This window comes from Mustela nivalis, assembly GCF_964662115.1.
Source record: "Mustela nivalis genome assembly, chromosome: 1".
NCBI lineage: Eukaryota > Metazoa > Chordata > Mammalia > Carnivora > Mustelidae > Mustela > Mustela nivalis.
Window position 1 is genome coordinate 187,796,360 of NC_139020.1, and position 27,409 is coordinate 187,823,768.

A 27,409-nucleotide genomic window follows, 5' to 3' on the forward strand; every position below is an offset into this window, starting at 1 on the left:
TACTGAGAATTTTGAATATGTCATGTTAAAAAAAAAGGAAAATATCTTATTAATTTGTATTACATGTTGAAATAGTATTTTTACATATTGGGTTAAATAAAATATTAAAGTAATTTAAAAATGAGGAGCCTGGGTGGCTCAGTCGGTTGAATGTCAACCTTCGGCTCAGGTTGTCATCCCGAGATCCTGGGATGGAGCCGTGTGTTGAGCTCCCTGCTCAGCTGGGAGTCTGCTTCTCCCTCTCTCTCTGCTTCTCCCCGACTTGTGCTCTCTCTCTCTTTCTCTCACTCTCTATCTCAAATAAATAAATGAAAGTTTGAAAATGAAAAAGGGACTGCATTTCTGCCAGATGGAAAGCAAGAAAAACAACTTTTATAGAGCCTCAGTGTTTTTATTAGTAACCTTAAAGCAACATGGTATCAACACAAAGGGAGCAATCAGCCAAGAAACTGAAAAGAAAGAAAGTCCTAGTTACATGTATATGATTTATGTGATGCATTTTTCTCTAGCTATTTTGGTTGCTGAACCCAGAAGTAGGCAGGCCTCCTGGATACACATATGGATTGTTTCATCCTCCTGAGTTCATCTTAAAGTCTGGATGAGACTTACACACACTTTAGAAAATAACCAAAGTCCTTCATGTATCAGTAGGAGGGTGTCCAACCTGTGTGGTTTGTTGAGTGAGTTAGTCTGTTTGGATTGGAATCCTAGATGTGCAATTTAGTGATTGATTCAAGCCAAGTGACTTTCTTTGCCCACGTGTCCTCATCTGTGGAATGGGACTAAAAGTAATAGTATTCCTTTTTTTTTTTAAAGATCTATTTATCTGAGAGAGAGAGAGAGAGAGAACGCAAGAGTAAGTGGGGGGAGGGGAAGAGAGAGAGAGAGAGAAAATCCTGAAGCAGACTCCCCTCTGAGTGTAGAGCCTAATGTGGGGCTTGATTCCAGGACCCTGAGATCATGACCCTACCCAAAACAAGAGTCGGCCACCCAACTGACTGAGCCACCAAGGCACCCCCAAAATAATACTATTCTTTTTTTAAAAAAAAAGATTTTATTTAATTTGACAGAGAGAGATCACAAGCAGGCAGACAGGCAGGCAGAGAGAGAAGGGGAGCAGAGCAGAGAGCCCGATGCAGGGCTTGATCCCAGGACCCTGAGATCATGACCTGAGCCAAAGGCAGAGGCTTTAACCCACTGAGCCACCCAGGTGCCCCAAAATAATACTATTCTTAAGGTCATTGTGAAAATGGCATGATTTAATGTGTGAAAAGTGCTTAGTGCCCAACGCATAGTAAGCACTGTGTAAATGTTATCTTTATTGTCCCTGTGGGCTAGTGTCTCTAATATCATCTCTAATCCCTAGGACATTCTGTAAAGAAGCATTGAGAATGGAGGTTTAGAGAAAAAGATTTTATTTGTCTATTTGAGAGAGAGAGAGTTATCAGGAGAGAGCACAAGTGAAGAGGAAAGGGAGAAGCAGACTCCCCACTGAGTAGGGAGCCCAACGCGGGGCTTGATCCTAGAACCCCGGGATCATGATCTGAGCTGAAGGCAGACACTTAACCGACTGAACCACTGAGGCGCCCCCAAAGAAGTCTTTTTTAAATCATCCTAAGAGGATAGTGAACCTGTCTGTGCGGTGGATGGTTAAGAGCTGGGCTCTGGGGTTGGGGATTCTTGTGTTCAAATCCCGATTCCACCACTTAGCACAGTCAGGTGGTGCTGGACGGGCTAGTCAACTCCCTTCTTCAACCTGGCATTGTGAGAGTTTCTCCCTCATAGATCGTTATAGGGATTGCATTAGATAATGCATGGAAAGCCCTTGGCATACTAAGTGCTGTGTAATTGTTAATTTTTTATGATGTGATTTTTATTACAAATATGATCTAAGTCTCAAGAGCTAGTTAAGTGGTAGAGCTACAACTGAAACTCCAGCAGGCCTTTTTATTCAGTGTTCTCTCTTCTCTACTTTGCTACCTAATTGGTTGGTTTTCATTCATCCTATTAGAGTCTACATTTATAAAGTTAGAGTTGTTAGTGAAGATTTCATAAGAACACTTTCCCAGAGTTTTTTTTTTTTTTTTTGAACTGCCAAGTCCAGAGACTTAGGATGTAGCTTGGTGCTGAAGTAATTGGCTCTTTTAGTCTTGCATTCTAAGAAGTCCTCCTAGGGTAAGGTTGAGAACCGTGAGAGCAACTCTCACGTTTGGGTAATTGCCTTCAGGAATATGTTTCCTTGTGAAAACACACGTGATTCAACGGCATCTCCTTCCTTCCCTCACCACGCCGTTTTGAAAATCTCATGATATATCTTCACACTCTTGTTCTCTGAGTTTCCCCTTTTAACTATTGCCTCAAGTACCAACACTTAATATTGTTTTCTTTTCAGTTTATCAACTATTTGGGGAAGTGATGTACTTGGTAGCACTGAAGTATTTCTTCAGAATACAGAAATGATATAATCTTAGGAGGATGCAGAAATGACTTAATTTTCTACTGTCCAAGAACTGAAGCATCCTGAAACTGGTATTTGCCAGGTACTTGAAGCAAAGGCTACATGATTTACTGACACTACGTCACGTCAACAGCCAGTTCGTGTTAGAGATTAATTCAGAAAGCCTCATTAATATGTTGAGCTAATGACAAGGATGACATGTTCTAATACCTCCTTCAGTGTAATGTTTGATGTGTGTGTGTGTGTGTGTGTGTGTGTGTGTGAGAGAGAGAGAGAGAGAGAGAGAGAGAGTTGGATTGATTTGGCCATGAACAAGACAGAAACGTATAGCACTGTAATATCTAATAGGTGTCTTCCAAATTTCTTTTAACATTTGCACCCTTCTTCCTAGTAGTTAACCACACAGATTATTACTGTAGTTTCATTTCCCAGTGTGGAGTTTTGATATAAAAGGACTAACAGTTCTTTTCCAAAATAACCGAGAAAACAACAGGAAATAGAATGGCAGAAGTATTTCAATTTTGTCATGAAGAAGCTTACCATTTTCCCCCCCGTGATTTAGACATCAATTAAAACCATGACATTTCTCTTGTTTTGAGTAGCATGGGAGCAAGAGACATGTTCTATTATAAGGACCCTCATTCCCTTCAAAAAATCTTGAAGGATACCTTAAAGTTCTCTTACCACTTTCTTCTAGTGGTTTCCACAGTGGTTCTGTTTGGTTAATGAGCTGCTTCACGGTGGCAAACATGATAAATTTTTCTCTTTCGAGCTCTCGTTCTCATACTAGAGATTAGAGAGAAGTAAGCAAGTTTCACAATCCCCTGTGCCCTGTAACTGAATCCAAGTTGAGCTGGGTAAGGTTTGTGGTCTTCATTTATACATTCACCAATCAGAAGTTACTAAATGCATTTCATTGAGGATCTATGTTAGGTAGTGTGAAAACTTCAAAAGGTGCTTTGGACAGTTCCCCAGACTTAAAGAAACTTGCCCTTCTATTCCTCTTTTATTTTCCCTTCCTTTCCCCCTTCTACCAAGTCCCCAAAGAATTTGAAGCTGTCTACCAAGTTAAAGGTAGTCGGCCAGCAATAGAACAATTAACCATAAAACAGAAATGTGACCATCTTTACTGCTGTAAATTGGTAGGTCCTTGGAAGGAACCAAATTTGATTGTAAGGTTCCTGACCCCTAAGTCAAAAGGGAATTATTTGGCTTATGTAGCATTCCTTGTCTGACCAGAGAAAGCATTACAGTTTTTCCATGCACGTGGAATCTCTTGGGAACAAAACTAAAGGCAGAACTCTTGGTTGTAAATACTGACTCTAGCGCATTATTTATTTATTTATTTTATTTATTTATTTGACAGACAGATCACAAGTAGGCAGAGAGGCAGGCAGAGAGAGAGGAGGAAGCAGGCCCCCCACTGAGCAGAGAGCCTGATGCGGGGCTTGATCCCAAGATCCTGGGATCATGTCCTGAGCTGAAGGCAGAGACTTCAACCCACTGAGCCACCCAGGCACCCCATTAGTGCAGTTTTTAAACAAAGGAATAAGTGCTGGAATGTAAGGCTGAGGGCATGCATCACATCTGCTTTGCTTACTGTTACGCCTTTGGGCTCAGAAAGTGACTCTTGGGGGTTATTTGATACATGGTTGTTCGTTTAATTAAATTGAACTATTCAATGTAGAATTTTGCACCAACTTTTAATGACAATGAAGACACACTATATACTCTGTGTCTTTGCATGTTGTGTTCTCTCTCCCTAGAATGCCAGCCTTCTACCCCTTGTTTAGTTCCTTCTCATCTTGCAGGTCTCACATTTATTTTCATTTTTTACTTTTTAAAAGATGTTATTTATTTAATTTTATTTTTGACAGAGAGAGACTTAGTGAGAGAGGTAGCACAAGCGGGGGAAGAGAGAGAGAGAGGGAGAACAGGATTTCCGTGGAGCAGGGAGCCCTATGTGGGGCTTGATCCCACGACCCTGGGATCATGACCTGAGCTGAAGGCAGACACCCCAAGTCTCATGTTTAATTCAACTTCCTTTGTTTTAGTATCTCTTAGAATGATCACCTCCTTTCCTTTAGATCTCTTGACTCAGCTGGAAAAGACACACTCCCTGGGGGAGTCTTTGACTTGTGTGCAGGTCCCCTAACAGCCTCTACGAGTCAGAGATAATGTTTGATTTTGATCACCTAAAGAACGCAGGCCCTAGCATAGTGCTTATAGTCACTTATTAGATACTCAGGAAATACTTTAAGTGAATATAAGTAATTAATTACTAAACAAGGCAGTGATTTGTGCTTCTAATGAACTTTGAAAATGATAATGGATGAAAATGTAGATATAGTCAAGCATAAGAATAGTGATGACAGCGACGACAATGATTTTTTTAAAAAGTAATGGTAACTACTCTGCTGAATTCTAACCATGTTCTGGGTCCTTTGCATAAGTTGTTTCCCTCATAACGCAGTGAGGAAGGCAAAGTTACTGTCCCCATTTTTACCATCGAGGAGAATGAGCATAAAGATTGACAGCCTGGATAGAGTCATGTATTTATTTGATTGGTGAAGCCCAGGATTCTAATGTTCTTTTTTATTATTATTATTTTAAATATTTTTATAAACACATAATGTATTTTTATCCCTAGGGGTACAGGTCTGTGAATCGCCAGGTTGATTCTAATGTTCTTAACCATGATGCAAAATTGTTTCCCTACGCTATTTTGCTAAAGCCTCCTGAGGTTTATGATCTGGAGGCATGAAGTGACAGTGTCCTCATGTGTCCTGAGGAGTGTGGGAGGTTACCTTGTGACAGCGCAATGTATCAGCTCATCGTGAGGCTTCAGCTGTGTTTCTACCTGGGAAGAGAGCACGTAGAACCAGAGGCCGTAGGATTCTTTCTTTTGTTCTCAGAGGATGGGCGTAGGATGGGTGTTTTACCCATCCCCTGTGGTGTGGAGCCCCGTTGCAGAATTCCTTCGTTGTGGCTCCGTTCACAAGGAATTATCATGTACTTCATTTGTTCATTTGAAAATCCCATGTTTATTGCAGTGCAGAGTAGTCACATTATTGTAAGTAATTGAACAAATTAAATGATTTGGTGTACTAGCTCTCTGAAAAGTCTAATTTCCCTGTGCAGAATCATGGGTATCATCACCACATCAAAGGCACAAAAATAGCACATTTACGTTGGTAACTTACTCCTAGCATTCCTTCCTACCTTGTTTCTGTTGCTGTTGTGGTGGTTGTTGTTGTTTAGATGTTTAGAAACCAACTGAAACCTTCCCTGTTGGGTGACATACATGAGGATAATATTTAAATATTAGGGTCTTGATGGGGCGAAGCCAGGAAGGTAAATCCAGCCCCGCACTGGCGCCTTCTGCCTCCTCAGTGCTTTATGTGCAGAAGTGGGGAATTGCCAGATTTTTCATTAAGGGTTTGGCTAACTGCTTCTTTAAGGCCTTAAGGTCTTTCAAATAAGTGTACATATAAGGCATTTTTAAGTATACAATATTGACCCAGGAGGAAGCATTGGGTCTTTTGGGGATTTCATGATTACTGTACCTTCCCGCAAGCTTTTTTCCCTCCACCGATTCTCCCTCTAGGAAAAGAAGGAACGTTCTGACTTCTTTAAAGAATGACCTCCTTGCTTTAAGGAGAATCCTTTGATTATTAGCAGCAAAAATCTTAAAACTAACTCTAACTCTTTTTCTTAAATCCCAAATTCCATTTCGGAAGGGGGAAAAAAATCTAATCTCAAGCCCTAGAACATAGAAGGTTAATGGTGGACTTGCTTCAAGGAGAGAAATATGAAAAGCAAAATTGCTAAGTCTGCGGAGAACTAATCAAGTATATTGTTCCCTTGATTCTGGAAAATTACAACGAGCCTTTTAGAAAGGTTGAAAAGATGTCCATGGCCTGCTCTCAGTTTACTTTGTCTGTAAATGCATGTTTCCCTCTTCCCTGTGGTTCCAGAGGTGCTGGTAAGTGCTGACGGTAATGACTGCTGGGGGCTGGCTGCCTTTCCCCTGGCAGAGCTCTGCGTCTTTCCAAACGACAGATGGTTCCCTCTGCTGGCTGAACTTAAAGTCAGCCCTCCAAGCCGAGCCAACCCAGGATGAATCATCATCATCAGTCTCACTGATTCCTTTAACATGGTTTTGAGTTTTATCCTTAAAAAAAAAAAAAAGAAAGAAAGAAAAAAACCAAGCATCTATGACCAGTTTCACTGCACTTTAGGACTGGTGATGACTTCTGCCTTCTTTGCTTTCTCCGTCGCCCCCTCCCCTTCACCTCTTTCCTTGTGTCTCCTTGCCATTCTCCCTCTCTCCTTCCTCTCCTTCCTTCGTTTGGAGAAAATGTTAAAAATACTGATGACCACGCAAAGGAATACAATAAACATCTGTATTCCCATTATCAAAAAAATGAGCATCTGTCTCTGCTTACTTATAGTTGCTTACAGATTGTTTGCTTAAGGAAATTTTTGATGAAATCAAATTCCCTTTTTACTACCGCTTTCTGTCTTTCCTTCCACTTTCTCTGGTGCCTGAACCTCCTGCTCAAAATTCCCCACCACGGGTTTGGGATGTTTTTGACCAGTTTGTTGTTTATTTTTATACACATATATATATAGGTATCCACAACTAATACATACTATTGTGTTTGCCTGTTTAAAATTTTCCTTCTTGTTGTTTTTTTTTTCATATATTATTTGCAAAACTTATTTGTATTGATGCCTATAAAACCAACTGAATTCTTTTAACAGTTGCCTAATATTCCATCGGATAAATATAGCACATTTTATTTACCTATTCCCTTTTTCGGGCACCTTTTAGGTCATTTCCACATTTTGCTATGCTTAAAAGAAGGTAAAACCACTGCAATGATCTTTCTAGTATATACACAAGGAATTGTGCATATGTTTCTTGAGCCCAGATAATACTTACTGTATTAATTTCCTGGGGTTGCCATAATGAAGTACCACACACTGAGTGACTGAAGACAACAGGAATTTATGGGCTCACCATTCTGGAGGCTGCAAGTCTGAAATAGAAGTGTGACCCAGGCCTTTCTTCCTCTGAAACCTGCAGGGAAATCCTTTCTTGCTTCTTCTTGGCTTCTGATAGGTCCTAAGCATTGCTTGGCTTGGAGCTGCCTCTCTCCAACCTCTGCCTTTGTCATCACATGGTGGTCTCCCTGGGTGGGTGTATACTCGTGGTCATCTTCTTCTAGGGACACTGGTCTTCCTGGAGGAGGGGTCCTTTCGCCTCCAGTATGAACTCATCTTACTCAATTATATCTACCATGACCCTATCTCCAAATACGATCACGTTCTTAGGTACGAGGGGGTTAGGACTTCAACGTACCTCTTTTGGGGGGGATAAAGCCATAATTTAACCATAAGATTCATCCTGACCACGCATCTCCTTTCCATTCTGTGTTTCTCCGGAGCACATAATACTGTTTAATCAACCATGTAGTTTACATTTTTGTTATATTTATGGTCTGTCTCCCCCACCAGAACGTAGGCATCATGAAGGCAGGATTTGGGGCCATCACATTCACTGCTATAGAGAACTGTGCCTGACATCTTAGCAGGAACTCAATTAATATTCATCAAATGACTGAGTATCTGTGTTTAATGACTACACTGAGCAGATCATGTAGCATGATATGGCCCAAAACCATTAGATAAAGAAAGGAAGTAATTACCTTTAAACGAAATCTTAGGAAATGAATAGGAGTTTATAGTTGGGATGCTTTTATTTCTAAGAAGGTCCTATGAAGGGAATATTGGAGATAGAGGTCACAGCAGAGAGGAGCCAACCTGCTAGAGTATTAGTACATTGTCACTGAGTGTTTTATTGGCAGTGAGGTCCCTATGGCCTCCTGGTGACTTCTCTGTTTCAGAATTATCCCTGCAAGTAAGGTGGGGCACAGGGCTCTCACTTGGCCTGAATAACTAACTTATGCCAGAAACTATGCTTTAAACTCATTAAAAAAAAATTATCCTCCTGATAACTAGTGTCCTCAGATATTATTATGCCCATTTGATAGAGGTGGCAAGTGAGGCTCAATAAAGTTGAGCAGCTATAGTAGAGACAGAGACAGTAAATGCCTTACCAGGATTCAAACTCAGGGCCAACAACACACATTCCTTCCATTGTAAAGTTTCTCTTGGAGTCTTGTGGACACCACAGTCTCAAGGAAAGAGAGTAAACTGACTCACAAAGTACTCTTTTGACAGATGATTTGTCAGAGAGCCCCATAAAACCAGAGACATACTCTTCCTACCAGACTTGTGAGTCAGCCTCATCTTTTTTGCATTATGAAACTCCAGTGCCAGGACTGGCCAGTTCTTGGGGAGGTTCAAAGCATGCAGCTGGAACAGTCCAGGACCAGAAATGAGAGGAGGGAGTGTCAAGGCACCGTCCTGCCCCTTCCTTTATGTGATCCTCTGTAGTCACTTAAGCCACTCTTCAGCCACGATCTCTCTTGCGCGGAGCAATGAAACACCTACAGAAGTCACGTGGGGACCTTTATTCTGCCCTTTTAACAATACCAATGCCGTTGTGCTAGCTGGTACTCATGGTGACTGTCCCCATGTAGTTGCCTAGAGACCATCCAGGTTACTGCTGAAAAGATCATTTGAATTTCTTTTTCCTGGCGAAGTTATCTCAGGACCCCTGCCTGCCTAGATCCCCTATAAAAGCTCCATGCGTCCTGTCACTGAGCATTCTGAAGAGATAGCAGTAGTTGGAGAGGTGGTATTTACTTAATTTTAAATGTTTTCATGGAGTTTGATCCAGTCCATCTGCTATGGGTACAAACTTACAATCGTGGTAACATTCTTACGTACCTATAAAATAGAACTTTTAAAATGGTAAAATTCTGGGTTTCTCTGGGTTCATTTCCCTTGGAGAATTTATCCTCTCTCGACTTCTATTTGTAGCTGCCATTTAAAAATTGGGGTATAAATATTATGTCAGTTAAATAAAGGAGTGATGACTTCACTTCTGGAAGAAAGCACTACCTTTCCTTTCCATGAAATGCAGCTTAACTGTTACCTGATTGACATGCCATTATATGATTCTCCCCCCACTAGACAGTCACACACATTTTAATAATTTTTTTTAATGTATGAAAAGTAAGGTTAAACAGCTACAAAATCCAGTTGTTATGTTTTGCGTAGCTTTGAGAGTGATTCCGGAATTGAAATGAAAATTCATGCAGCAGCAGGAGGCTTCTGATGTGAAACATGTCTCCTACAATGGCAGGGGATCGTTCTTGGTCAGTGTAGGATAAATCTTAGAAAGAGACTAGACGATGGGGTAAAATAATCACATGTCTTTGAATGGTCTCATTGGAAAGGTAAATATGCATTTTAAAAAGTAGCAACAAAGGAAGAGAAATGCGTTTGTGCAGTAAAATTTCCCCAGCATGTTGTCAGTGGACTGTGTTCATTTAACCCCTCGCAAGAACTCATGAGCCTTCCCCTCTCCTTTTCTACCACCGCTTCTTGTTTTTATTCCCTTAACCATTACTCCCATTCTGGGGTCTCAGCAAACAATTCAGCATGTATAATAAATATAATACTGAATAGCCCCCATGTTCCAGAACACAAAGATATTGTACTCCTTCTCTTGCTTCCAGCCAAGACCCAGTCTCCTGTTTTCACTTTATACTATCTGCCCACTTACCTTTGGCCCTGCCTTTCTTTCCTCGATTCACGATCACTTTAAACTCATAGGTTTATGCAATTTTTACAATTAAGGGATTGCCCCTCAAATTTATAGGATCTTCTTTGCTTAGAAAGACTTCTTTTTCCTCTCCTAATACTAACAGGCATATGTTTCAGGACTCCAAATACCCACTCTTTGCTTTTTCTCTTCTTTAAGAGGACTCAGATTTCTGCTGTTTACTGTGAGATCTCAGTTAACTCACTTAACCTCTCTGGTTTCTTCTCCCATAAAATGAGGCCAGTTGTAGGAACTACCTCATAGAATGGTTTTGAAGGATGAGATGGCCACTTATGTAGAATGATTAGCAAGGTACCGCACATACAGAGGCTCTCAAGAAATGCTAAGGGTTATTATTAGAAGGAAATGTGTACTACCAACTCTGTTGGTATTTAAGGATAATATTTTCAATATTCTATTTCTCTTAGGGTATTACCTATTACAGTTTTCAATGAAGAATGTAGGAGTAACTGAGACCAAAAAATAAGGTAAAATAAATAATGTGGTAAAGTACCATGCAGATAATCTTTGGTAGTCATGAGCCTGGACGAGCCTCATTACTTTGAGATTAAATGCTCCCACTGTAAGAGCCAGCAGATCTGACTGATGTTTTATCATTTTATCATTTAACTTTATGCTGTGCTTTTATTCCAAATCTTCTTATGTACTTCGGAAGATGATCAAGGAAGCTCTGAGTCTGACTTATGTTTCTACTTAAAACCAAAACCAAACATTGCTAGATGAGATAATGAGCGGAGGTTAAGTGTTTTGAGGAGAGAATTTCAGAAATGCAAAGTAATATCTTCTAATTGTTTTTACTTCTTTCCACTTCTAGTATGGCTCAGTAAGGTTTATTGAATCTGACACTCTCACAGATAGCAACTATAAAATACGAGACAAAAAAATTACCTGAGGCCCTAAAGAGTGAAAATAAACAGGTATATTCTAGAGGGGAATTGAGATTCAAAACTTGGAAGCATGGACAAGTGCAGGGTATGTTCCTCATTTTACAACTTTTAGACTGAGGGTATGGTGAAATTAATGTCATTTAGGGTGGCTAACTTCAATAGAAAAACCACACTCTTTTTGGTTTGAAGCCCCAGCAAACAGAGTTCAGAGCAACCACAGTCATTGGAAAATGAAGCTAGAATTCCAGAAAGGAGAGAGGCAGACAGGAGGAAACTCCCAATTCTGTGTGTAAATCTTTGACTGGTCCCAAAGCCATGCTTGCGTGGAATAGACACAGCTAACATCAAAGAACTGAACTGAGATTTAAGTTGCTGCCCAGGAGATAGTTTTCAATTTGAGCATAACCAAATGAATTACCTGCTGTAACAAATAATTCAAGGCTCTTCAAAGAACTGTAATAGATTCCGGAGTCTTCACGCCATCATATTCGCATTCATACATTCGCATGATACAACCCCAAATTATATAATGTATGAAGAACCAAGAAAACATGATCCCCTTCTGAAGAGAAATGGCAATTACCTGAGATAACTCCAAGATGACCCAGATGGGGGAATTAGCAAAGATATTAAAGCAGCCATTACAACTATACTCAATGAAGGACAGAAAAATATACTCACAATGAATAAAAGCATAATAAATAGGAGCTACAAAAAAGAATCAAATAGAAATTCTAAACTTGAAAAATACAATATTGGAAACAAAAATTCACTGGTGAGCATATATTTGTTAGAAGTAACAGAGCAAGATGTCACTGAACTTGAAGATAAAATTAATAGAAGTTTTCTTACTGAAGAATAGGAAGAAAAAAGATTTAAAGAACTGAACAGAATGTTCTCCTTGTACCTTATAAGAGTAAAAAGTTCAGAAATTCTAAATAAATAAGTAAGTCAAAATAAATAAGTAAAAATGAACAGAGAAAAATAAACAGAATCCCAAGGACCTATGTGACAAAAATTAAAATGTCTAACGTGTATAACTGTAGTCTTAGGAGAGGAGAGAGAGAATGGGACAGAAAAACATTTGAAGAAATAATGACCAAAATATCCAAATTTGGTGAAAAAAGTAAATGTATATATCAAGAAACTCAGCAAACTCCAAATAGGATAAATTTCAAGAAAAACATCCATAGGTACACTGTATTCAAGCTACAGGACACCAACAAAAAAGAGAAAATCTTGACAGTAGCTGGAGGAAAATGGTATATTATCTTCCAGGGAACAATGCTTTATAATTATAAAGAAACTACATCGGAAACTACAGAGGCTAGAAAAAGTAAAAAAGTACACTTTAGGGTGGCTAACTTCAATAGAAAAACCCCCCACCTCAAAAAAGAAAGGAACAACAACAAAAAACCCTATTAATACAGAAATCCATTTATAGTCGATATGTACCAAAAATATTCTTTGAGAATAGAGGCAAATTAAAGACATTTTCAGATAAAAGTAAACTAAGAGAATTCATTCATTGCCAGCAAACCTATACCACAAGAAATGCTAAAGGAAATTATTCAGGCTGAAGTGAGATAATACCAGATGTAATCTTAAATCTTCAAGAAAGAATGAAGACTATCAGAGATTGTAAATACAATAATTTTTTTTCAGATTCTTATCTTTAAGATATATAGGATGCTTTATAGCCAAAATTATAACATTACCTTGTGGTGTTTATAATGTACTGTGTTTAGATGTAGTGCATATGACAATTACAGGATAGAGGATTAGGGGGTATGGTAAATGGACTTACACAGTTGCATAGTTTTCAAATTTTATATGAGGTGGTATGAAATTAACTCTAAGTAGACTGAAAGGTCAAGAATGTATATTTGAATGCTTAGAACAACAACAAAAATTCCAAAAGATAAAATAGAATCCTAAATATTTTTGTTTTTTTTTATATTTATTTATGTATTTATGTAATATATATTTATTTACTTTAGAATCCTAAAAATTTTTTAAATGACTCCAAAAGAATTGAGGAAATTAAGAACAGAGTACAAGAAATGAAAGAAGGAAACAGAAAATAAATAATAAAATTATAGCTCTAAATGCAACCATATCAGTAATTATATTAAATATTAATGGACTAAATAGTTTGTTTTTTATTTAGTTGATTTATTTTTATTAATATATAATGTATTATTTGTTATGGGTCTGTGATTCATTAATGTTACACAATTAACAGTGCTCACCATAGCACATACCCTCCCCAATGCCCATCACCCAGCCACTCCGTCCCTCCCACCCTCTCCCTTCTAGTAACCCTCAGTTTATTTCCTGAGATTAAGAGTCTTATGGTTTGTTTCTCTGGTTTTGTCGTCTTTCATTTTTCCCTCTCTTCCCCTATGATGCTTTGTCTTGTTTTTAAAATTCCTCATATCAGTGAGATCATAATTGTCTTTCTCTGATTAACTTATTTTTTTTAAATTTTTATTTATTTGACAGAGAGAGAGAAATCACAAGCAGGCTGAGAGGCAGGCAGAGAGAGGGGGGGGGGGAGGAAGCAGGCTCCCTGCGGAGCAGAGAGCCCGACATGGGGCTCGATCCCAGGACCCTGGGATCATGACCTGAGCCAAAGGCAGAGGCTTTAACCCACTGAGCCACCCAGGCACCCCTGATTAACTTATTTTGTTTAGCATAATAGCCTCTAGTTCCATCCATGTCATTGCAAATGTCGAGATTTTATTTTTTATGTCTGCTTTATATTCCATTGTGTGTGTTTGTGTGTGTGTGTGTGTGTGTGTGTGTGTTCACACTTCATATCTTCTTTATTCATTCATCTGTTCATGGACATCTAGGTTCTTTTTATAGTTTGGCTATTGTGAACATTGCTGCTATAAACATTTGGGTGCATGTGCCCCTTCAGATCACTACATTGGTATCTTTAGGGTAAATACCCAGTAATGCCATTGCTGGGGCATAGGGTAGCTCTAGTTTAGACTTTCTGAGGAACCTCCATACTGTTTTCCAGAATGGATGCACCAGCTTGCATTCCCACCCACAGTGTAGGAGGGTTCCCCTTTCTCTGAATCTTCACCAACACCTGTCATTTCCTAACTGCTTAATTTTAGCCATTCTGACTGGAGTGAGGTGGTATCTCATGGTGGGTTTGATTTGTATTTCCCTGATGCCGAGTGAGGTTGAGCACTTTTCCTGTGTCTGTTGGCCATCTGGATGTCTTTTTTTTTTTTTTTTAAGATTTTATTTATTTATTTGACAGAGAGAAATCACAAGTAGTCGGAGAGGCAGGCAGAGAGAGAGAGAGGAGGAAGCAGGCTCCCTGCTGAGCAGAGAGTCCCATGCGGGACTCAATCCCAGGACCCTGAGATCATGACCTGAGCTGAAGGCAGCGGCTTAACCCACTGAGCCACCCAGGCACTCCATCTGGATGTCTTCTTTGCAGAAATGTTTGTTCATGTCTTCTGCCGATTTCTTGGTTGGATTATTTGTTCTTTGGGAGTTGAGTTTAATAAGTTCTTTATAGATTTTGGATCCTAGCCCTTTATCTGATATGTCATTTGCGAATATCTTCTCCCATTCTGTCAGTTGTCTTTTGGTTTTATTGACTGTTTCCTTTGCTGTGCAAAAGATTTTGATCTTGATGAAGTCCAAATAGTTCATTTTTGCCCTTGCTTCCCTTGCCTTTGTTGATATGTCTAGGAAGACGTTGCTGCAGCTGAGGTCGAAGAGGTTGCTGCCTGTGTTGTCCCCAAGGATTTTGATGGATTCCTGTCTCACCTTGAGGTCTTTCATCCATTTGGAGTCTATTTTTATATGTGGTGTAAGGAAATGGTCCAGTTTCATTCTTTCAGATGTGGCTGCCAATTTTCCCAACACCGTTTGTTGAAGAGACTGTCTCTTTTCCATTGGACATTCTTTCCTTCTTTGTCGAAGATTAGTTGACCATAGAGTTGAGGGTCCATTTCTGGACTCTCCATTCTGTTCCATTGGTCTATGTGTCTGTTTTTGCTGTCTTGATGATTACAGCTTTGAAATAGAGCTCAAAATCTGGAATTGTGACGCCATGAGCTTTGGTTTCCTTTTTCAACATTCCTCTGGCTATTCGGGGTCTTTTCTGGTTCCCTATAAATTTTAGGATTATTTGTTCTATTTCTTTGGAGAAAGTTGATGGTATTTTGATAGGGATTGCATTAAATGTGTAGATTGCTCTAGGTAGCATAGATATTTTCACAATATTTGTTCTTCTAATCCATGAGCATGGAGCGTTTCTCCATTTCTTTGTGTCTTCTTCCATATCTTTCATGAGTGTTCTGTAGTTTTCTGAGTACAGATTCTTTTATTCTTTGGTGAGATTTATTCCTAGGTATCTTCTGGTTTTGGGTGGAGCTGTAAATGGGATCAACTCCTTAATTTCTCTTTCTTCTGTCTTGTTGTTGATGTACAGAAATGCAACTGATTTCTGTGCATTGATTTTATATCCTGCCACTTTACTGAATTCCTGTATGAGTTCTAGCAGTTTTGGAGTGTAGTCTTTAGGGTTTTCCACATAAAGTATCATATCATCTACAAAGAGTGAGAGTTTGACTATTTCTTGGCTGATTTGGATGCCTTTTATTTCTTTTTGTTGTCTGATTGCTGAGGTTAGGACTTGTTGAATAGCAGTAGTGATAGTGGACATCCCTGCTGTGTTCCTGACCTTAGGGTAAAAGCTCTCAGTTTTTCCCCATTGAGAATGATATTCGCAGTGGGTTTTTCCATCAGTGGTTTTTATGATATTGAGGCATATATCCTCTATCCCTACACTGTGAAGAGCAGGAATGCTACTCTCCAAGAAAGAGATGCTATACTTTGTCCAATGCTCTTTCTGCATCTATTGAGAGTATCATTTGTTCTTATTCTTTCTTTTAATTTTTTGATTTGTTATTGATTATTATAGATTTATTTGTGGATGTTGAAGCCTTGCAGCCCAGAAATAAATCCCACTTTGTCGTGGTGAATAATCATTTTAATTACTGTTGGATCCTATTGGCTAGGATTTTGGTGAGAATTTTTGCATCCATGTTCATCAGGGATATTATGGACTAAATAAATAAAAAGCAGAGTTCATCTCATAAGAAACTCTTAATCTCACAAAACAAACTGAAGGTTGCTGGGTGGAGGGGTGTCGGGAGAGGGTGGTGGGGTTATGGACATTGGGGAGGATATGTGCTATGGTGAGTGCTGTGAAGTGTGTAAACCTTGCAATTCACCGACCTATATCCCTGGGGCTAATAATACATTGTATGTTTATAAGGAAATTTTTAAAAAAAAACTTTAAAAAGCAGAGCATATCAGAATGGGTTAATAAAAAAATAAGAACACCTATACTCTGTTACAAGATAACCTTTAAATGTGAAGATACAGATAAGTTTATAATAAATTGATGGGAAAAGGTACACCATGGAGACAGTCAGCATGAGAAGTCTAGAGTGGCTATATAATATCAGACAAACTAAACTTTAAGATAAAAAGTATTACCAGAGATAAAGAAGAATATTTTATAATGATAAAATTGTCATTACACTAAGGTGACATAAGAACTTAACTGAATGAAAAATACAATAAAATTCCTAATGAGATCACTTTAAGTGTTTTTGAGTCCAGAATCTTTCTGAGGACTATTGTGAGTTGAGATATAGGTATATCATCATTTTAAGTTAACAGCCATTTAGTAAAATTGTGTAATCAAAGCTCAAGGCAAATGGAAAAAAAAAAAAAGCATATTTGGAGAATATAGCTATCTGTATATTAACTGCCTATAAGTTTTTTATTACACATTGTTATGCAATGTTATGTTTGTTTCATTTAATGCAATTATGTGTTTGAACACTTCCCATGATCCAGGATTAAGTGAGGGATTTAATTCCTCAAACACAGTTCATATTTAATTGGTATGTACCAGAATAGCTATTAAGTATATTCTGTTTAATACCCTCACCATTACTAGTCATTAAATATTTTGAATATTACCCCTGCTTACAATAGTTACATAAATTAGAAGCTTTTCACTCATTTGTCAGTGGAAGAATCTATGGCTCTGAGATTCAGTATGTTGCCTAATGTCATGGGACTGTGGATGGTCAAGCCAGCCTTTAAGTCCAAGTTTGTGTTGCTTCCAGAGCTCGCACTACACCATTTCTTCTGAGGAAGTATCATTGATCCATTATTATTAGGGTATGCATTTGAGGATCTACAGTTTCCTTTCCTGGACTCCCTTTGGGACAAAGGAATATTTTTGTGGTATATCTGCCTACATTCTGGATACAGTCAGTGGCTGTGACTCATGGGGAATTTGCTCTTTGAGACAAAGACAGACCCATGATTGTGGCCCAGTTCTCTAGTACGCTAGTGTATGAATTATCAAACCTGAAAACTTCATATGTGTTCATTCTTGATAGAGTTCTGTATTTCTAGTAGACATGTTTATAGTACAAAGTTAGAGATTGTTGACAACTTTCCCAGATTTCTATGTGCCCTAGGAAATGAAAGAAGGGTGGCAAGTCTGGATCTTGGACCAGCAGGAGGCTAAATTTTACATCAGTGCATGGAGTTCAGAGCAATAAGTAATTTCTAAATGATGTTTAAGAATTTCACATTTGAGTTTTAGTACTTCTGATTAATAAAACTGCATTTATATCTTAAAGTCTCCATATTTCAGATTTTCCAAGTGTTACTATGCATCAAATAATAACACTGGATACTTCTGCAAATGTTCTTTCTGAATCTTCATAATAGTGATAAGCAATAGATATTATCCCAATTTTTGTAATTTATTTATTTATTTTTAGAGATTTTGTTTATTTATTTGACAATGAGAGTGAGACCCCTCTCACTCACAAGCCTCCTTACTAGCTAGCTAAAAAATCTGTACCTAATATGTGATGGCTTATAACCAATTAAAAGAAGGATAATAAAATATGCATAGAAAATCAGGAAACAAATCCATTAGCCAATATTGCTAATAGTACTGTAAATTTGCACTGAGTGCAAAAATTGACTCTGAGTTTTCTGACAGGCAGAGTAAAATGGGAAGCATAGGAAGTTTCTTATTTTATTATTATTATTTTTAAAAAGATTTATTTATTTATTTGTTTGTTTGACAGAGAGCTAGAGAAAGAGCACAAGTAGGCAGAGGGAGAGGGAGAAGCAGGCTCTCTGCTGAGCAGGGAGTCCGACGTAAGACTCAGTTCCAGGAACCTGAGAGCGTGACCTGAGCTGAAGGCAGACACTTAACTGACTGAGCCACCCAGGTGCCCTGGAAGTTTCTTTTTCTTATCGTCAGGCAAGTTAAAGTTATGTCAGAAGTTTCTCATATGATCTCTAAGTTTACTTCCTGTTTTTGAGATTTTATAAAAATGGAATAATGACACCTACCTTTCAGAGTCTTGACAGGATTAATTGAGACCACATTGGTGTGTAAATGTTAGTTTACTGTTGTTCTTATAGAACCCCAATAAACTCTCCTGGTAGAAATCTCAGGAGAGTTAGGCTATAATTAACTTTGTTTAAAATCCATACTCCGAACTTCTGTGGGTCATCTAGTTACTATTTATGTAAGTCCCCCTATGTTGTCAGCAACCATGAGAAGCATTTTATAGTCTTCTCCAAACAAAGTAGATGCTATTGTCCACATTTCATAAATAGGACACTGAGCCCCCAGAGAAGTGATGTCACTTGACAAGGTCACACATAAGGGTTTTGGTCAGAGTTTGAACTCCTATTTTTCTGTCACCAAAGCCCATGTTTTTTTCTGGTACATTACACTGCCTCTGAAATATTAAATAATGTAACAGTTTTGGCATTCTTTCCAGAAATCATTCTGGTTTATAATGTAATCACTGTGAAGAATCAGCCCTTACTGGGTTAGAATTTGTGTAATGTGAAATCACAAACAGAGTCATGACTCAAGTCTCAACGTAACCTCTGACAACATCAGAGAAACTTTTTTAATCTATATTTTATGCTTATGCTTTGTTTTTAAAAAGTAATTTTTTTTTTTTTTAGATTTTATTTATTTATTTGACAGAGAGAGATCACAAGTAGGCAGAGAGGCAGGCAGAGAGGGAGAGGAAGGGAAGCAGGCTCCCTGCTGAGCAGAGAGCCCGATGTGGGGCTCGATCCCAGAATCCTGGGATCATGACCTGAGACAAAGGCAGAGGCTTTAACCCACTGAGCCACCCAGGCGCCCCTAAAAAGTAATTTATTTGTCAACACTTGAGGAGTTGGAGAGTGACAGAGAGTAAGGTCACCCTGGGTGTACCAGTGACAGCTTTGCCTCTACAGTTGGAATGTTTCTCAACTGGAAGGCTTATTTAATGAAAAGAGACCCCCAAAAACCCTTTCTACTAATGTGTAGTGCTCTCTTGTCAGTTTGAAATGAGCAAACTGTCAGCCTGCCGATTACCATGCATACAGTATGTGCTCATTAAATCATGCACTGTGGGTTCCTTCAGGTTGTCAAACTGCTTAATTGAAAAAATGTGTAGTGTTGCTCTTATGGGAAAGAGGCACCAATCAAAGGACTGGAGAGCTTACTCTTAATATCTCAGAGTTTGCTTTCAACTGCAGCCAGGAATCATTCCGTTTTACAGTTTTGATTAAAGGACTATCCCTTCTGCATATTTTTTTGGTTTTGTTTATAATTCCAACACTGTAGTTACAATGGAGTTGCTTTTATAATAGAGCTAGTAAATCACTCTGCTGGCAGATAAAAACCAAAGGAAAGGGCTTGGGTTCTTTGTGCTGTCACAAGAAGGCTGACTTGGGGGTGTTGGGGCTGAAACACACTGGGGATGAGATGGGCGTGGGTTTTATATTTGCTGTGTTTCTTGTAGTGTTTTCATTGTAAGAAGTCTGGGCCTTATCATCACCTCAGTGGGTGGGTTAATCCTATCTGAGAGCTAGTAAATACCTTTAAGCTAGCAGTGTTACTTGATTTGTTTATAGGGTAGCTTTAAAAAAAAATACCAATGCCCAACCTCTCCCCAGATCAAAGAAATCAGAATCTTTGGGGGTCATTCTTTTAAAAGCTCTATCCAGGTGATTCTAATGTGAGCCAAGGTTGAGAGGGATAGGCCTAAATTGATTCAAGTTGTCCAGTATTTAGAGCCAATATTCACTCAGCAGCTGTTAACGTTTCCCCACAGGGTTTAAGCCTCTTAGCATTTCTGAAAGTTAAAAACTCTGATTTCTGGGCTCCACTTAGATCTATTAAAGAGATTCTTTGGAGACAGGGCCCGGGAATCCCCATTTTTAATAAGAGTTCTAAGTGATTCTTATGTACTAAGGTTTGGGAATTTGCTAGAGAAGCAATATGATCTTTATTAAGTGATGTTGAGTGGAACTTCTGATGAAAGTGCACAAATCACAGTAAAATCGGGGCAAGGCTTTTTTTTTTTTTTTTTTTTTAAACATTAGGGATTTTGGTCCATTCATTTGGGCTAATTGGGATTATGCTTGGTTGTAATAGCGTCAGCTTTATTTGGGGGGACCCTCCCACTGTCTTGTGCTATATCAGAGCCAGGCATATACACACTTTGTTCTATTGCTTCTTTAACCTTTATATACCTGGCCCTAAGGACTAGGGCCAATGCATTTTTCAAAGGCTTAGGAAAATTTTTGAGAACAAGAAGAGAAAGAAAAATTATTTTGGTTTCACTGTATGTTGGAATTGCTGAATCAGAGCTATTAGATATTAAATGAAATGGCAAGAAAATAAAACATTATGCTTTTGTTATCAATTCCTTAATTTAGTAATTATAAAAGTTTACATTTTATGAGTAAGCTGTCCTCTCTTCTTAAGAATTTCTGAAAATACATGATTGCTGAGAAATTTTAGCTAATTTTAAAATCACATAAACTAAATTATATGTAACCAAATAATTTCAAATGCAAAAGTACAAAAATTTATTTTCAAAGATTTCACATCTGACAACCGTTTAGTGTAATGTATCTGATATGAGATGGGGTTGAGCCTCCCAAAGAAAACATGCCTAGGGAAGGTCATGTAAGTATACCCCACAATATCTACTACAAAATTAAAGAATATTTAATTGTTCTGGGCTCCATTCTCATTGATAAAGCTAAAAAAGAAGCCTAAGCAAACCTTAAACGTATGGTTGAGACTAAACTTTATTGCTCACCTTCCCTTCTCTAAAAAAAGAAAGGTAAGAAGATTAAAGAAAAGGATTAATATTTGTAGCAACAGATCAAACTGTCTTTAAAAGTACATCACTTTCATAAAAGTGGAAACTGTTAATGAGCCTCAAATGAGACTGTAAAAGCACATTGCTCACTATTCTTCTTGCTCAGAAGACTATACTTAAGAAATACGGTTATTAGTAGGGAAACAACACATGACTAAAAAGAAAAGAAAAGAAGATGCTGCTGGAAATTTGGGAGCTTCTGAGGTCAGCTGATAACTAGATCTAAGTATGTTCTATTTGAATTCTCTATTTGCATATTTTGGGTTCGATTGGGTAGGAAGTCACCAGTTGCAGAATTCTTCTGATTCATGGTGATTCCTGCTACTAACATCTTCCTTAAGGCATATCTTCCCCTTTTCCAAAACCCCACCCCTTGTTTTGTTTCTTTTGTAAAACTTAGCACAGCTGTTTTATTTGTTGGTTTACTTTCCTTTTTCAGTATTTCTTCCCCTAGAATGTATGCTCCATGAAAGTATGAGTTATGGTTGTGTGTTACCGAGTCAACCATGGGGGAGAAAGGATTATAGCAGTTGATAGCTTTGTCCTTGCCAGCAGCGATCAGTCAGAAATGTTGCACTATTTAGGAACAAAGTTACAAATGCTTAACTGTTCAGGAGATGTTTTAGAACAACCCCCCCCCACCACCACCACATTTGGATTCTGTAACTCCACGTCATTAATAAATAAGAGATGGAAGAGAAAATATATTCAGATCTCACATAGACCTCTCTTACCTCTCCCGACATCCAAAAAGAAAAAAAAATAAGCCAAAAGAATAAGTTTTCTATAAATTCTGTGACTTTTAGATGAATAAAATGGTTAATTGTTCACTTGGAAATGACTACTTTATATTTCTGGAGAGAGGCCTAAAAATTTCTTGGCAGTGCGTCAGCTGCTTAATAATTTAGCATGATGATTGACTGGAGAATGGAAGTAGAGCTAATAGCTTCTCATTTTCCCCTTTATTATTTCAGACAAATTGTAAGTCATGGTGGAGGTGTGGGGTGTTTCTGGGTCAGTTGGCTCTGGATTAAAAATGGAGGGAGAGATTTGATCTTGCTAAGGTGTTGACTTCACCCCTAATGGAGCTGGGTGATCTTGTGATTTGTTGCTTCCAGTGCTTAGTGCTGCTATTACACTCCTAGCAAAGTCTGTGTGAACTCCAAGAAACTCTTCCCACGACTCTGCTGTGTGCCATATCACACTAGATACTGGTTCAGTTAAAATACCCGATCCAACACAATCCTAACCTTAACTAGTTCAAAAAATACGGCAGGAGTGGCACATACACTACCAGGTAAAATATATGAAGTGTCTTAAGAGAGGGTTATGAACAAATACCATGGGAGACATTAGCTTATGGATTGATGTGAGGGACCTTCCTAACCGGGAATTAATGAATTGAAACAGTGTAAGAAAGTCACACTGTCTAGTACAAACAGCATATGTGGGTGGCAGCAAGGAATTAGAAAGTGGCTGGAAAAGGAATGCTTGCGTGAGAACCTGGGTGAGGTTTTTCAGGGGGACATACAGCTCTGGGTGTGTATGCAAATAGATAGGATTCAGATCAACTATGTCCTAGAAGGACTGAAGTGAGTCCCATCCTAGAAAGTGCATGGGGCTTCACTTGGAAATTTCTACTTGTTCTTGAGAGAGGGTGTGTCTTAAACAGGAGCCAGTGTTATCCTGGCTGTTTCCAGAATGCTAATGTTCTTCTGTCTCTAAGAGAGGAGCAGCTGAGCGCCTCAAATGAATCTCACAGATTCTGAAGAGAATTTTCGTTGAAATAAAATCGTCATATATTCGAATGCCAGATCTGCTTTCACCGACTGAATTTTTGCTAATATAATTGGGGCCTGAACGCAAGGACTTTCTTCAAGGAGCAAAAGATTATGTGTGCTTCCTGCCAACCCCCTTTGTCCTGTGGATTTAAGTAACTTTCCAAATACCCATGTTTCAAGTATTTGTATATGTTATTTTCTGAATTTTGTCCTTCTACAACTCCTATGTTGAAGCCTAACCCCCATCTGGAGATAGGACCTTTAAAGAGCTAATTAAGGTTAAATAAAGTCATAACGGTGGACCTCTGATCTAACGTGATTGGTTTTCTTATAAAAAGAAGTAAAGACCCCAGGGATGCATGCACACAGAAGAAAGACCATGTGGCACAGCAAGAAGGTTGCCTTCTGCAAAGCAAGGAGAGAAGCCTCAAGAGAAACCAAGTTTGCTGACCTCTGGTCTTGAACTCTTAGCCTGTAGAACTTTTGAGAAATACATTTATGTTGTTCAAGTGGGTGGTCTGTGGTATTTTGTTACGGCAGCCCTGGAAGGCGAATACGGTCACTGACAAATCTCCCTGATGGGCTTGGTTTGTGACCCTAAGTCAATGCAAAGTTGTACAGAACTCTTTCTTTGGGCCCCAGCAGCTATGGAAGCCCTTCAGAAATCACTCTCCTGTCCTCATTAAGCAGTGGCCAGCATAACCATAGTGTAAAGCTACTCGTTTATGTGGAACAATTTTCTTACTCCACCACCCACTTATTCAGCAAACACTCATTGAGAGTTTGTTATGTGCCCGTGACACACAGATTATGCTGAGAAGGAGCAGCCAGTCTAGAAGAGGAAATGTAACAAGCACAGGAAGTGCTGTCATTTGCAGGAATGCTATGAACCTGCCCCAAGTGAAGGGATTCAAGGCATTGGAATGGCAGGAAAGATTTCTGGCGGAGATGGCATTGAAGGGGACTGGGATTTGGTCATGAAGAACCGGGCAATGAGGGAAGGACAGCTGAGGGGAAGGAACAGCGAGCAAAGGCTTAGAGATAGAAACCGAGGGAAGTTTATGGATAGATGCGTGCTTTAACTGAAATGCAGAGTATGGGAAGGGAAATTTCCCTTTATAAGGGTAACTTATCTCAGACTCAGAGGGCTTCTTTTCATGAAGGAGTGATGATATGCCAGGTACTATTCTATGTATGTCATTCCACTAACTCATTCATACTCATAATACCCCTATGAGGTAGGTGTTACTATTATTGTGAAATAGGACTGGGAAACTGAAGCAGGGATGGGTTACATTACTTGCCAATTACTAGTAATTTATGGAGCTGGGATTTGAACCTGGGCATCCTGGCCCCAGAGCTGTTGTTTATAGAGAAAAGGCCTGAGCATAAATACACTGGGACAAGAAGCAGAGCTTTGAGAAAGTGGGAGACTTGTCCTATTTCCTTGAGTGAGGAGAAAGGCAGAGCCCCTGCCTTCAGTAGCCACGAGGGGAATCAAAGTGCCCTTGGCCACCTTCCTCCAAGTTAGCCATGTTTGCAGCCATTCGTGGAGATAAATCGTTGGTACAGGGAAACAAAAGTGTTTTTCAGGCGCTTTGCTGCCATGGTTTAGCCTAGGACAGGGTTATGAAAGGAGCTTTTCTGCATCCACTGCCTTCCGGGGTTACATTCTTAGTGAATCTACCGCCTCAAAATGGAGCTTGTTAGTTGCGCGTCATCTGAGGGTGGCAATTAGTTGCATGTGTTTGGTTGGGTGCCAGCCCCCCGGGGCGCCAGACCTCAGTGGGGGAGCCACTGTTTGTCATGAATTAGTCTTTAAATAAAAGCAAGTTTTTAAAATGGAGCATGCTAATTTGGGTTTTGCTAACCCCCTCAGAAGAAGGCTAGGCCTGTTCGGTGCCAGCTGGCTGATTTGGCATTCATCGAAAAACTGGGTCCCTACCAAAAATCGCTTTGCTCCCGCCTCCCACTCCGAGAGCAAAATGGCAGTGAGGAGCCGGTTGGCACCGAGAAACAAGGTGAAACAGGGGCAGGGACAATACAGTCATCGGATGATTAAAGGGAATCGAGCTGCCCTGGTATTCCCGCTTCTCCCGCCACCTTCGAAAGGAAGGTCTGCTCGGCTCTTTCCCCGCTCAGGCTGTCCTCAGCCGCCCATTCAGCGACTCTCTGCATAAAAGGCTTCCTCATCCAATTGCTTATACACTGCACCTTTTATGCTCTTCCAAGTCATACTTAAGGGATTATCACTGCAGCTTTTAACTTCCCCCAGAAAGAGCTGAATGAGCGTGAATGGGGCGGAAGACTCTTCAGTGAGAAAGTGTCCCCCACCCCAAAATGCTCACAAAACCCCTAATCACGACGTTAAGAATGCCACCCTGTTTTTGGCGGCGGCTGGCTACAAACGCGCTAATTAACAATTACTGTACATATAGGCGATAATTACAAGGAGTTGTGTCGCACACCCAACTGGTGGCAACAGAATGCAGCGCACAAACCGGCCCCAGTCGCCTGAACATGGTCCTCTTTCAGGAGAAGGGCGAGCGCACCCATCAAGGTTCGGAGTCTTGCAACTCCGCACTCTGCCCCATGCCTGTTCATTGGAAGATTTGTCTTCTTAACACTTTCCAGGTTGGGTAATTGGACCATAAGAAATGGCAACTGTGATGGGAACAACAGTTGAAAACAGGAACTGCCCCATTATTTATGTATTATCTGTTATCTATCTATCTATCTTCGTGTTGACGAGCAGTCACCCCTCTGTCTTCAAGTGGGACCGCTGTGTGCTGGGAGCGGAGCTGTGTAGTAGGCAAGGTGGAAAAGGAATTTAAATAAGCCTTACATTTGTCCTGAAGATTCAGGAAAGATGGAAGCTTTTTTTCTCATATGAATGTATTTGTGCAGCAGATTGCTGGGAAATATGGGTCGTCCTGGTTACTAATGTGGTGTACATTAAATTTCCTGGAGTGAGGTTTTCTTTTCTTTTCTTTTTTTTTTAAACTTGTTTATTGGCTGCTGGTGCCTCTGTTCTTCTGAATGCAGCCTATTAAGTTTGCTAATACACGGACACCCCGTTTCTAAAAGACTTGGCCTGAAAGCCCTCCTGACAAGATGGGAATTTGTTTGTTGTTATTGTTATTGTTTTTACAAATGTTGAGGCAAAATTGACAACGAAGGGCATTTTGAAAACTTCAGCCCTGTAAACAGTTTAAAGGGGGGAGGGCAATTTTATTTTCTGAAGGCAGTGCATTTTGGAGTTTCTTTAAATGCTCATTTAATATTTTGGGTCTCAGCAGGACAATGTGTTGCTTTTAAAAATAAGAGTCGATAATGAGCCCATGGAGCCTTTAATTTATGATGTATCTGACAGCATTGTGGTAGATCTGATATGGGATGCATGCGACTAGGTCTGCAAGCTGAAAATAAACCAGCTGGTATTTATTCTGAAAACATCCCGAGAACACCCTCCTGTTAATGGCCCATGGCTTGATCCAGCATCTGGTAAACTAATATATTATCATTTTTACCATGAAAGTCAGCACAAATCATTAATGATTCTGGCAGCCATTTGCCTTCTTCTCTTGTCTAGAATATGCCAATTACCATGAAATTATTCTTATTAGCAACATGATTGAATGATAGTAACCTGACTGTAACTTGTTGACAGAAATTTTTTCATATTGACAATAATGAACTGAACATTTGAGGCCTTGCTGTGTTCTGTTAAACAGGAAGGTTGGATATTATATGCTTCTAACCCTCATGAACGATACTGTGTGAATTGAAGGAAATATACTATCTTACAGGTTTGTTTCAAGGTGGGAACTTACCATTTTGTTCCATTCTTTGAGAGAAGGAATCACTGTTTGCCTTTGAAAATGGGGTTCAGGGACTGCTTTGAGATATGCACACACAATCATCATCAGTATTTAGAACGTGGTGGGGTTCATTTCTCCTGTCAATATAGACAGTACCTGATTTTTTTCAATGAAATAGTCCACATAGAATCATCACCAGAGAATGAAATGATACCGTTCATTCCAGTGACTATGAAAACTACAGAGAACTTGAAACTGCCAGGATTTGGATAAGTTAAGTGTCATTTTTCTTTTACCCAATCTTGATCTGTAAAGCCACGTGACCGGCCTAACTAGAAATGCCTATTAGGTCATTAGTCCAAGATACAGAAGAAGAATGAAGGAAAGAACAGCTACAGACCTTTGAAAATTGCTGGTAGGCATTGGACAGATTAG

General features: G+C 39.3%; 1 protein-coding gene across 11 annotated transcripts in view; it reads left to right on the top strand.

Moving 5' to 3' along the window:
* The window catches only part of FHIT (fragile histidine triad diadenosine triphosphatase), a 1,429,687-nt gene that overhangs the window by 377,242 nt on the left and 1,025,036 nt on the right, over positions 1 to 27,409 (top strand). The window contains exon 4 of one of the 11 annotated variants that reach the window (XM_082727540.1): positions 10,628 to 10,687. The exons of the other annotated variants lie outside the window; for them this stretch is intronic. The gene's annotated coding sequence lies outside the window, so the exon portion shown is untranslated. The remainder of the gene's footprint in view (positions 1 to 10,627; positions 10,688 to 27,409) is intronic. 11 annotated transcript variants of the gene reach the window in all.